We start from the raw sequence: 10,198 nt of genomic DNA on the forward strand, positions 1-10,198 counted from the left end.
TGTGGTTAGGGTTAATGTTAGTGTTAGGGTTAGGGTTAGGGTTAAGGTTAGTTTGGGGTTTAGGGTTAGGTTTAGGTTCAGGTTAGGGTTAGGATTACTTTCAGAATTTGGGTTATTGTTTGAGTTAGGTTTAGTGTTAAGGTTAATGTTCGGTTAAGAATTATGGTTTGTGTTAGGATAAGGGTTAGGTTGAGTATTTTTGTTAGGGTTAGTCTTAAAAATAGGGTTTTAGCTATGATTAGAAAGAGGGTTAGAGTGAGGCATAGGATTAGGTTTAGGGTTAGTTTTAGGGTTATAGGTAGATTAGGTATAGTGTTAGGGTTAGTGTTAGTGTTAGGGTTAAAGTAATTGTTAGGGATAGGGTTCGTGTTAGATTAAGGGATAGGTTTAGGGTTAGTGGTAGTGATAGGGTTAGTGTTGGGGTTATGGTTAGTGTTTGGGACATGGTTAGTGTTAGGAGTAGCGTTAGGGTTTGGGTTAGGGTTAGGTTTACGGTTAGGTAAAGGTTAGGTTTAGTGTTCGGTTTGGGTTAGGTTTAATGTTAGGGTTAGGGTTAAGGTTAGGATTAGTGATAGCTTTAGGTTTAGGGTTAGGGTTAGCGTTAGTGTTTGGTTAAAGTTAGGGTTATACTTACATTTAGGGTTAGTGTTAGGATTAGGGTTAGAGATACGGTTAGCTTTAGGGTTAGAGTTAGGTTTAGGGATATTGTTAGGGTTAGGTTTAGGGTTAGGATTAGGGTTAGGTTTAGGGTTTAATGTTAGGGTTAGTGTTTGAATTAGGGTTAATTTGAGGGTTAGGGATTATATTAGGATTAGTTTTAGTGTTAGTGTTAGTGTTAGGGTTAGGGTTATGGTTAGATGTAGTGTTAGTGTTAGGGTTAGGGTTAGGATTAGTGTTAGGGTTATGGTTTAGTTTAGTGTTAGTGTTAGGTTTAGGGTTAGGGTTTGAGTTAGGGTTAGAGTTAGCATTAAGTTTAGTGTTAGTGTTAGGGTTAGGGTTAGTGTTAGGTATTGTGTTAGGATTAGGGTTAGGGTTAGGTTTTGTGTTAGGGTTAGGATTTGGGTTATGTTTAGATTTAGGGTAACTGTTAAGGATAGGGTTAAGGTTATGATTAGGTTTAGTGTTAGGGTTAGGGTAAGTATTAGGTTTAGGCTTAAGTTTACGTTAGGTTTAGGCTTAGATTTAGGAGTAGTGTTTGGGTTAGGGTTAGGGTTTGTGTTAGTGTTAGGATTTGGCTTATAGTTAGAATGAGATTTAGGGTTAGTGTTAGGGTTAGGGTTAGCTTTAGGGTGAGGGTTAGGTTTGGGTTTACGGTTAGGTTTAGGGATAGGTTAAAATTATTATTTGGTTTAGGTTTTGTGTTAGTGTTAGTGTTAGGGTTAGTGTACTGGTGAAGTCTAATATTAAAGTTAGGTTTGGTTTAGGGTTAGGTTTATGGTTCGTGTTAGGTTTAGGATTAGGCTTAGTGTTAGTCTTATTGTTAGGGTTAGGGTTAGTATGAGGGTTAGGGATAGGGTTAGGAATTTGTTTAGTGTAAGGATTAGCATTATGTTCAGGGTAAGTTTAGAGTTACAGTTAGGGTTAGTGTTCGTGTTATGGTAAGGGTTAAGGTGAGTCTTAGGTTTAGGTTTAGGTTGAAGGTTACGGTATGATAAGGGTTAGGGTTAGGTTTATGTTAAAGTTAGGGTTACGTTTTGGGTTAGGTTTTGTGTTAGGATTAGGGTTACGGTTAAAGTTAGGGTTATGTTAGGGTTAGTGTTAGGGTTAGTTTTAGTGTGAGTGTTAGGGTTAGGGTTAGGGTTAGGGTTAGCTATATGTTTAGTTTTAGGGTTAGTGTTTGGTTTAGGGTTAGTGTTAATTTTAGGGTTAGGTTTAGGTTTAGGTTTAGGGTTAGGTTTACAGGTAGTGTTACAGTTCAATTTAGGGTTAGGGTTATGGGTAGTGTTAGGGTTAGGGATAGGTTTAGGGTTTGTGCTACAGGTAGGTTGAGTGTTAGGATTAGGGTTAGGTTAAGTTAGGGTTAGGTTTAGGGTTAGGGTTAGGGTTAGGGTTAGTGTAAGGTTCATGGTTAGGTTAGGGTTAGGGTTAAGATTAGTGTTAGGTTTAGTGTTAGGATTTTTGTTAGGGTTACGTTTATGCTTAGGATTTGTGTTAGGGTTAAGGTTAGGGTTATGGTTAGGATTAAGATAGGTTTAGGGCAGGGTTAAGGTTTGTGATAGGGTTCAGGTAAGGTTTAGGATTTAGGTTAGTGTAAGGTTTATGTTTAGGGTTAGGGTTTTGTAAGTGTTAAGATTAGGTTTAGTGTTCATGTTAGGGTTAAGTTTAGGGTTAGTGATAGCTTAAGGTTTAGGGTTAGGGTTGGGTTAGTGTGAGGGTTAGAGTTAGGGTTATACTTAGGTTTAGGGTTAGTGTTAGAATTAGGGTTAGAGATACGGTTAGCTTTAGGGTTAGGGTTAGGTTTAGGGATATTGTTAAGGTTAGGTTTAGGGTTAAAATTAGGTTTAGGGTTAAAGTTAGGGTTAGTGTTTGTGTTAGGTTTAATTTTAGGGTTAGGGTTAGGTTTAGGGTTTGTGTTAGGATTAGGGTTTAGTGTTAGTGTTAGGGTTAGGGTTAGTGTTATGGTTAGGGTATATTTAGGGTTACTGTTCAGGTTATGGTTAGATTTTGTGTTAGTGATAGTGTTAGGGATAGGGATAGGATTAGTGTTAGGGCTAGTGTTTAGTGTTAGGGTTAGGTTCAGAGTGACGGTTTGAGTTAGTTTTAGATTTAGCATTAAGGTTAGTGTTAGTGTTAGGGTTAGGGTTAGGGTTGGGTTTTGTGTTAGGATTAGGTTTAGGGTTAGTGTTTGTGTTAGTGATAGGATTTGGGTTATGTTTAGGTTTAGGGTAAGAGCTAAGGATAGGTAGAGGGCTACGTTGAGAGTTAATGTTAGGGTTAGGATTAGGGTTAGTGTCAGGGTTAGGGTAAGGATAAGGTTTAGGGTTAATGATACGTTATGGTTAGGGTTAGGAGTAGAATTTTGTTTAGGGTTAGGGTCAGGGTTTGTGTTAGGGTTAGGATTTGGGTTATGGTTTAGGATGAGGTTTACGGTTAGTTTTAGGGTTAGGATTAGCTTTAGGCAGAGGGTTAGGTTTGGGTTTAGGGTTAGGGTTAGGGATAGGTTAAAGTTAGTATTTGGTTTAGGTTTTGGGTTAGTTTTAGGGTTAGTTTTAGTGTAATGGTGAAGAATAGTGTTAAAGATAGGTTCAGGTGAGGGTTAGGTTTAAGGTTCATGTTTGGTTTAATGTTAGGGTTAGTGTTAGTGTTAGGTTAGTGTTATGGTTAAGGTTAGGGTTTGTGTGTTAGGGTTATGGTTAGTAATTTATTTAGTGTAAGGTTTAGTGTTATGGTTAGGGTTAGGTTAGAGTTAAAGTTAGAGTTAATGTTTGTGTTATGGTAAGAGTTAAGGTGAGTCTTAGGTTTAGGTTTAGGTTGAAGTTTAGGGTAAGGTAAGGGTTAGCGTTAGGTTTACATTAGGGTTAGGGTTATGGTTTGAGTTAGGGTTTTTGTTAGGTTTAGGGTTAGGGTTAAAGTTAGGGTTATGTTAGGGTTAGTGTTAGGGTTAGTTTTAGGGTTAGTGTTAGGGTTAGTGTTAGTGTTAATTTTAGAGTTAGGATTAGGTTTAGGTTTAGGGTTCATGTTAGGTTTAGCTTTAGTGTTAATTTTAGAGTTAGGATTAGGTTTGGGTTTAGTTTTAGGGTTAGGGTTAGTGTTAGAGTACAATTTAGGGTTAGGTTATGGGTAGTGTTAGTGTTAGGGATAGATTTAGGGTTTGTGTTACAGGTAGGTTGAGGGTTAGGATTAGGGATAGGTTAGGTTAGGGTTAGGTTTATTGTTAGGATTAGGGTTAGAGTTAGGGTTAGTGTTATGTTCATGGTTAGGTTAGGGTTAGGGTTAGGGTTCATTTTAGGGTTAGGGTTATGGTTCGGATTAGTGTTAGGTTTAGGGTTATGGTTCGGATTAGTGTTAGGTTTAGGGTTAGGATTTGTGTTAGGTTTACGGTTAGGATTATGTTTACAGTGACAGTTATGCTTAGGATTTGTTTTAGGGTTAGGGTTAACTTAGGGTTAGGCAGGGTTAAGGTTATTGATAGGGTTCGGGTAAGGTTTAGGATTTGGGTTAGTGTTAGGGTTATGTTTAGGGTTATGGTTTAGTAAGGGTTAAGATTAGGTTTAGTGTTCATGTTAGATTTAAGTTTAGGGATAGTGATAGCTTCAGGTTTAGGGTTAGGGTTAGGGTCAGTGTTAGGGTTAGGGTTAGGGTTATACTTAGGTTTAGGATTAGTGTTAGAGATACGGTTAGCTTTAGGGTTAGGTTAAAGTTTAGGGATATTGTTAAGGTTAGGGTTAGGGTTAAAATTAGGGTTAGGGTTAAAGTTAGGGTTAGTGTTTGTGTTAGGTTTAATTTTAGGGTTAGGGTTAGGTTTAGGGTTTGTGTTAGGATTAGGTTTAGGGTTATTGTTAGGGTTAGGGTTAGTGTTATGGTTAGGGTATATTTAGGGTTAGGTTTCGGGTTATCGTTAGATTTAGTGTTAGTGAAAGGGTTAGGGATAGGGTTAGGATTAGTGTTAGGGCTAGCGTTTAGTTTTAGGGTTAGGTTCAGAGTGAGGGCTTGAGTTGGGTTTAGAGTTAGCATTAAGGTTAGTGTTAGTGTTAGGGTTAGCGTTAGTGTTGGGTTTTGTGTTAGAATTAGGTTTAGGGTTAGTGTTTGTGTTAGTGTTAGGATTTGGGTTATGTTTAGGTTTAGGGTAAGAGTTAAGGATATGTAGAGGGTTACGTTGAGATTTAATGTTAGGGTAAGGATTTGGGTTAGTGTTTGGGTTAGGGTAAGGATTAGGTTTAGGGTTAATGTTATGTTAGGGTTAGGGTTAGGGTTATGAGTAGTGTTTTGTTTAGGGTTAGGTTTAGGGTTTGTGTTAGGGTTAGGATTTGGGTTATGTTTTAGAATGAGGTTTAGGGTTAGTTTTAGGTTTAGGGTTAGCTTTAGGCAGAGGGTTAGGTTTGGGTTTAGGGTTAGGGTTAAGGATAGGTTAAAGTTCGTATTTGGTTTAGGTTTTGCATTAGTTTTAGGGTTAGGGTTAGTGTAATGGTGAAAAATAGTGTTAAAGTTAGGTTCAGGTGAGGGTTAAGTTTATGGTTCATGTTAGGTTTAGTGTTAGGGTTAGTGTTAGTGTTAAGTTAGGGTTATGGTTAAGGTTAGGTTTGTGTGAGAGTTAGGGTTATGGTTAGGAATGTATTTAGTGTAAGGTTTAGTGTTACAGTTAGGGTTAGGTTAGAGTTAAAGGAGTTAGAGTTAATGTTTGTGTTATGGTAAGAGTTAAGGTGAGTCTTAGGTTTAGGTTTAGGTTGAAGTTAAGGGTAAGGTAAGGGTTAGGGTTAGGTTTATATTAGGGTTAGGGTTATGCTTTTGGTTAGGGTTTGTGTTAGGTTTAGGGTTAGGGTTAAAGATAGGGTTATGTTAGGTTTAGTTAGGGTTAGTTTTAGGGTTAGTGTTAGTGTTAATTTTAGAGTTAGGATTAGGTTTAGGTTTAGGGTTAGTGTTAGGTTTAGGGTTAGTGCTAATTTTAGAGTTATGATTTGGTTTAGGTTTAGTTTTAGGGTTAGGGTTAGTGTTAGAGTTCAATTTAGGGTTAGGGTTATGGGTAGTGTTAGGGTTAGGGATAGGTTTAGGGTTTGTGTTACATGTAGTTTGAGGGTTAGGATTAGGGATAGGTTAGGTTAGGGTTAGGTTTAGGTTTAGGATTAGGGTTAGAGTTAGGGTTAGTGTTAGGTTCATGTTTAGGTTAGGTTTAGGGTTAGGATTTGTGTTAGTTTTAGGTTTAAGGGTTAGGGTTAGGGTTAGGGTTAATTTAGGGTTAGGTCTGTGTTAAGGTTATTGATAGGGTTCGAGTAAGGTTTAGGATTTAGGTTAATGTTAAGGTTATGTTTAGGGTTACGGTTTGGTAAGGGTTAAGGTTAGGTTTATTGTTCAAGTTAGGGTTACTTTTAGGGTTAGTGATAGCTTCAGGTTTAGGGTTAGGGTTAGGGTTAGTGTTAGGGTTAGAGTTAGGGTTATACTTTGGTTTAGGGTTAGTGTTATAATTAGGGTTAGAGATACGGTTAGCTTTAGGGTTAGGGTTAGGTTTAGGGATAATATTAAGGTTAGTTTTAGGGTTAAAATTAGGGTTTGGGTTAAAGTTAGGGTTAGTGTTTGTGTTAGGGTTAATTTTAGGGTTAGGGTTAGGGTTAGGGTGTGTTAGGATTAGGTTTAGGGTTAGTGTTAGCATTACGGTTAGGGTTATGTTTATGGTAAAATTTATGGTAGGGTTAGGGTTACATTTAGATTTAGTGCTAATGATAGGTTTAGGGTCAGGTTTCGGATTAGTGTTAGGTTTCAGTTTAGTTCAGTGTGAGGTTTAGGTTTAGGGTTAGGGTTTGTGTAGGGGTTATGGTTATGGCTATATTTAGGGTTATAATAAAAGTTCGGATTAGGGTTAGAGTTAGGGTTAGGCATATGGTTAGTTTTAGGGTTAGTGTTAGGATTAGGGTTAGGGTTAGGATTAGTGTTAAGAATAGTGTTAGGGTTTTTGTTAAATTATGGCTAGGGTTAGGGTTATGGTTCATATTAGTGTTAGGATTAGGGTTTGCTTTAGTTTTAGGTTTTGGGATAGGTTTAGGCTTAGTGTTAGGAATAGGTTTAGGGTAACAGAGTTATTGTTAGGGTTAGGTTTAGGAGTCATGTTAGTGTTAGAGTTAGTGATAGTGTTAGGGTTAGTCTTACAGTTAGGGTTAGGGTTAGTGTTGGGTTTAGTGTTTGAGTTAAGGTTAGAGAGTTAGGGTTAGGTTTAGGTTTAGGGACAGAGTTATGGTTGTGGTTAGGGTTAGTGTTAGTGACAGGGTGACTGTTAGGATTAGGGTTAAATATAGGGTTTGGTTTATTATTAGGGTTAGGGTTAGGGTTAGGGTTAGAGTTAGTGTTAGTGTTTGGGTTAAGGTTAGGTTTAGGGTTAGCATTAAATTTAGGAATAATTTTAGGGTTAGTATTATGGTTTGGTTTATGGTTAGGGATAGTGTAATGATTAGGGTTAGGTATAGCATACGGTTAATGTTAGGGTTTTGGGTTGGGTTAGTGTTAAGGATAGTGTTTGTGTTAAGTTTAGTGTTAGATTGTGGTTAAGGTTAGGATCCAGTTAGGATTAGGGTTATGGTTAGTGTTAGGGTTAGGGTTAGGTTTAAAGTAGGGTTTGGTTAGGGTTAGTGTTAGGTTTAGGGTTAGTTTTAGGGTTAGGTTTAGGTTTAATGTTTCGGGAAGAATTAGAATTAGCATTAATGTTAGAGTTAGTTTTAGGGTTAGGGTTAGTGTTAGGATTAGTGTGAAAATTAGGGTTAGGAGGTTTGTGTTAGGGTTAGGATTTGGGTTATAGTTAGGTTTAGGGTAAGTTTTATGAATAGGGTTAGGGTGATGATTAGAGTTAGTGTTAGGTTTAGCGTTAGTGTTAGTGTTAGGATAAGGATAAGGATTAGGGTTAGGGTTAGTGTTGCATTAGGGTTAGGGTTAGGGTTAAGAGTAGTGTTTGGTTTAGGATTAGAGTTAGGTTTAGGGTTAGTGTTAGGTTTAGGGTTAGGGTTACAATGAGGTTTAGGGTTAGTGTTAGGTTTAGGGTTAGCTTTAGGGTTAAGGTTAGGTTTGGGTTTAGGGATAGGTTATGGTTAGGATTTGATTTAGGTTTTGCATTAGTGTTAGGATTAGGGTCAGTGTAATGATGAAGGATAGTGTTAGGTGTACGTTGTGATTAGGGTTAGGTTTATGGTTCATGTTAAGTTTAGTGTTAGGGTTAGTGTTAGTGTTAGGTTAGTGTTATGGTTATGGTTAGGGTTAGTGTTAGGGTTAAGGTTAGGGTTAGGATTTTGTTTAGTGTTAGGGTTAGTGTTATGGTTAGGGTTAGGTTAGGATTAGGGTTAGGGCTAGGGTTCATGTTATGGTAAGGGTTAGGGTGAGTGTTAGGTTTAGGTTTAAAGTTAAGGTAAGTTAAGGATTAGGGTTAGAGTTAGGTTAGGGTTAGAGTTATGGTTTGGGTTAGTGTTTGTGTTAGGTTTAGGGTTAAATTTAGTGTTATGATAGGGTGAGGTTTAGGGTTATGGTTAGTTTTATGGTTAGTGTTAGTGTTAGGGTTAGGGTTAGGTTTAGCGTTAGGTTTTTGGTTAGGTTTAGGGTTAGTGTTAATTCTATGGTTAGCGTTAGGGTTAGGATTAGGTTTAGTTTCGTGTTAGGTTTAGGGTAAGGGTTAGGGTTAGTGTTAGGGTTAGTGTTTCTGTAGGGTTAGGTTTAGAATTAGGGCTAGGGTTATGGTTAGGGTTATGGATAGGTTTAAGCTTAGGTTTAAAATTAGTGTTTTGTTTAGGGTTAGAGTTAGGTTCATGGTTAGTGTTAGGGTAAGTTCAGGTTATTATTAGGTTTATGGTGAGGTTTAGGGTTAGTGTTAGTGTTACGGTTATGGTTAGCATTAGGGTTAGTTTTAGGGTTGTAATTAGAGTTAGTGTTAGTTATAGGGTAGGGTTAGGGTAAGTGTTATAGTTAGGGTTAGGAATAGGTTTAGGGTTAGGAATATTTTTAGGGTTAGGGATAAGATTATGTTTAGTGTTAGGGTTAGAGTTAGGGTTAGTGTTATGGTTAGGGTTAGTGATAGGGTTAGGTTTAGTGTTAGGATTATTGTTAGTATAAGTGTTAGTGTTAGGCTTAGGTTTATGGTTAGTTTTAGGGTTAGGGTTAGGCTTATGGTTAGTTAGTATTAGAGTTAGTTGTAGGTTTAAGGTTAGTGTTAGGGTTAATGTTAGTGTTAAGGTTATGATTGTGTAAGGGTTAGGTTTTTTGTGTTAGGGTTAGTGTGTGGTTTAGTGTTAGGGTAATGGTAAGGATTAGGGTTAGGTTTAGGGATAGTGTTACTGTTAGGTGTAGGATTAGCGTTAGGGTTATTGATAGGATTAAGTTTGGGTTAGGGTTAGGATTAGTGTTAGGGATAGTGTTAGGGTTAGTAATAGGATTAGTGTCAGGGTTAGAGTTATGGTAAGGGTTAGTGTTACAGTTAGGGTTAAGCCTTGGTTTAAAATTAGTGTTTTGTTTATGGTTAGAATTAGGTTTATGGTTAGTTTTAAGGTAAGTGTTAGGTTACGTTTAGGTTTATGGTAAGGTTTAGGGTTAGTGTTAGTGTTACGGTTATGGATAGGATTCGTGTTAGTCTTAGGGTTAGGATTAGGTTTAGTGTTAGGGTTTAGTAATGATTAGGGTTAGGGTTAGTTTTTGGGTTAGGGTTAGGGTTTGGGTTCGTGTTAGGTTTAGCATTAGAGTTAGGGTTAGGGTTATGGAAAGGATTAGGTTTAGGTTTCGGTTCTGTGTTAGTGTTAGGGTTAGGGTTAGGCTTAGTGTTAAGTTTAGGGTTAGGATTTTTTTAGTGTTAGTGTTAGGGTTAGTGTTAGGGTAACTGTTAGGATAAGGGTTAGGGTTAGTGTTAGGTGTAGAGTTAGGGTTAGTGATAGGGCTAGGTTTAGAATTAGGTTTAGGGTTAGTGTTAGGGTTAGGGTTAGGTTTAGAGGTAGTGATAGATTTAGCTTTGTGGGTAGAGTTAGTGTTATCGTTAGGGTTAGGGTTATGGTTAGTTTTAGAGTTCGGGTTAGGGTTTGGTTTAGCATTAGGGTTAGGTAAGGCTTAGGGTTGGGGTTAGGTTATGGTTAGGGTCTTGGTTTTGGTGGATTTGTGTTAAAGTTTGGATTAGGTTAGGGTTAGGGTTAGTGTTATGTTTAGAATTATGTTTAGAATTATGGTTAGAGTTATTGTTAGGTTTAATGTTAGGGTTAGGGTAAGGGTTAAGGTTAGGGTTAGGTTTAGTGTTAGGTTTAGGTTTAGGTTTATGGTTAGGTTTAGGGTTTGTTTAAGGGTTAGGGTTATAGTTAGATTTCTTGTTAGGGTTAGGTTTAGAGTTAGTGTTAATGTTACTTTTAGGGATAGGATAAGGGTTAGTGTTAGTGTTATGGTTAAGGTTAAACGTAGAGTTAAAATTGGTGTTTGGGTTAGGTTTAGACTTAGGTTTATGATTAGTCTTATGGTTAGTGTTAGGTTAGGGTTAGGTTTAGGGTGAGAGTCAGGGTTAGTATAAGTGTTAGGGTTAGGTTTAGTTTTAGTGTTA

Source organism: Marmota monax, unplaced genomic scaffold, assembly GCF_021218885.2.
Source record: "Marmota monax isolate L192 unplaced genomic scaffold, Marmota_monax_Labrador192_F-V1.1 WCK01_AAM20220418_F8-fsc00295, whole genome shotgun sequence".
NCBI lineage: Eukaryota > Metazoa > Chordata > Mammalia > Rodentia > Sciuridae > Marmota > Marmota monax.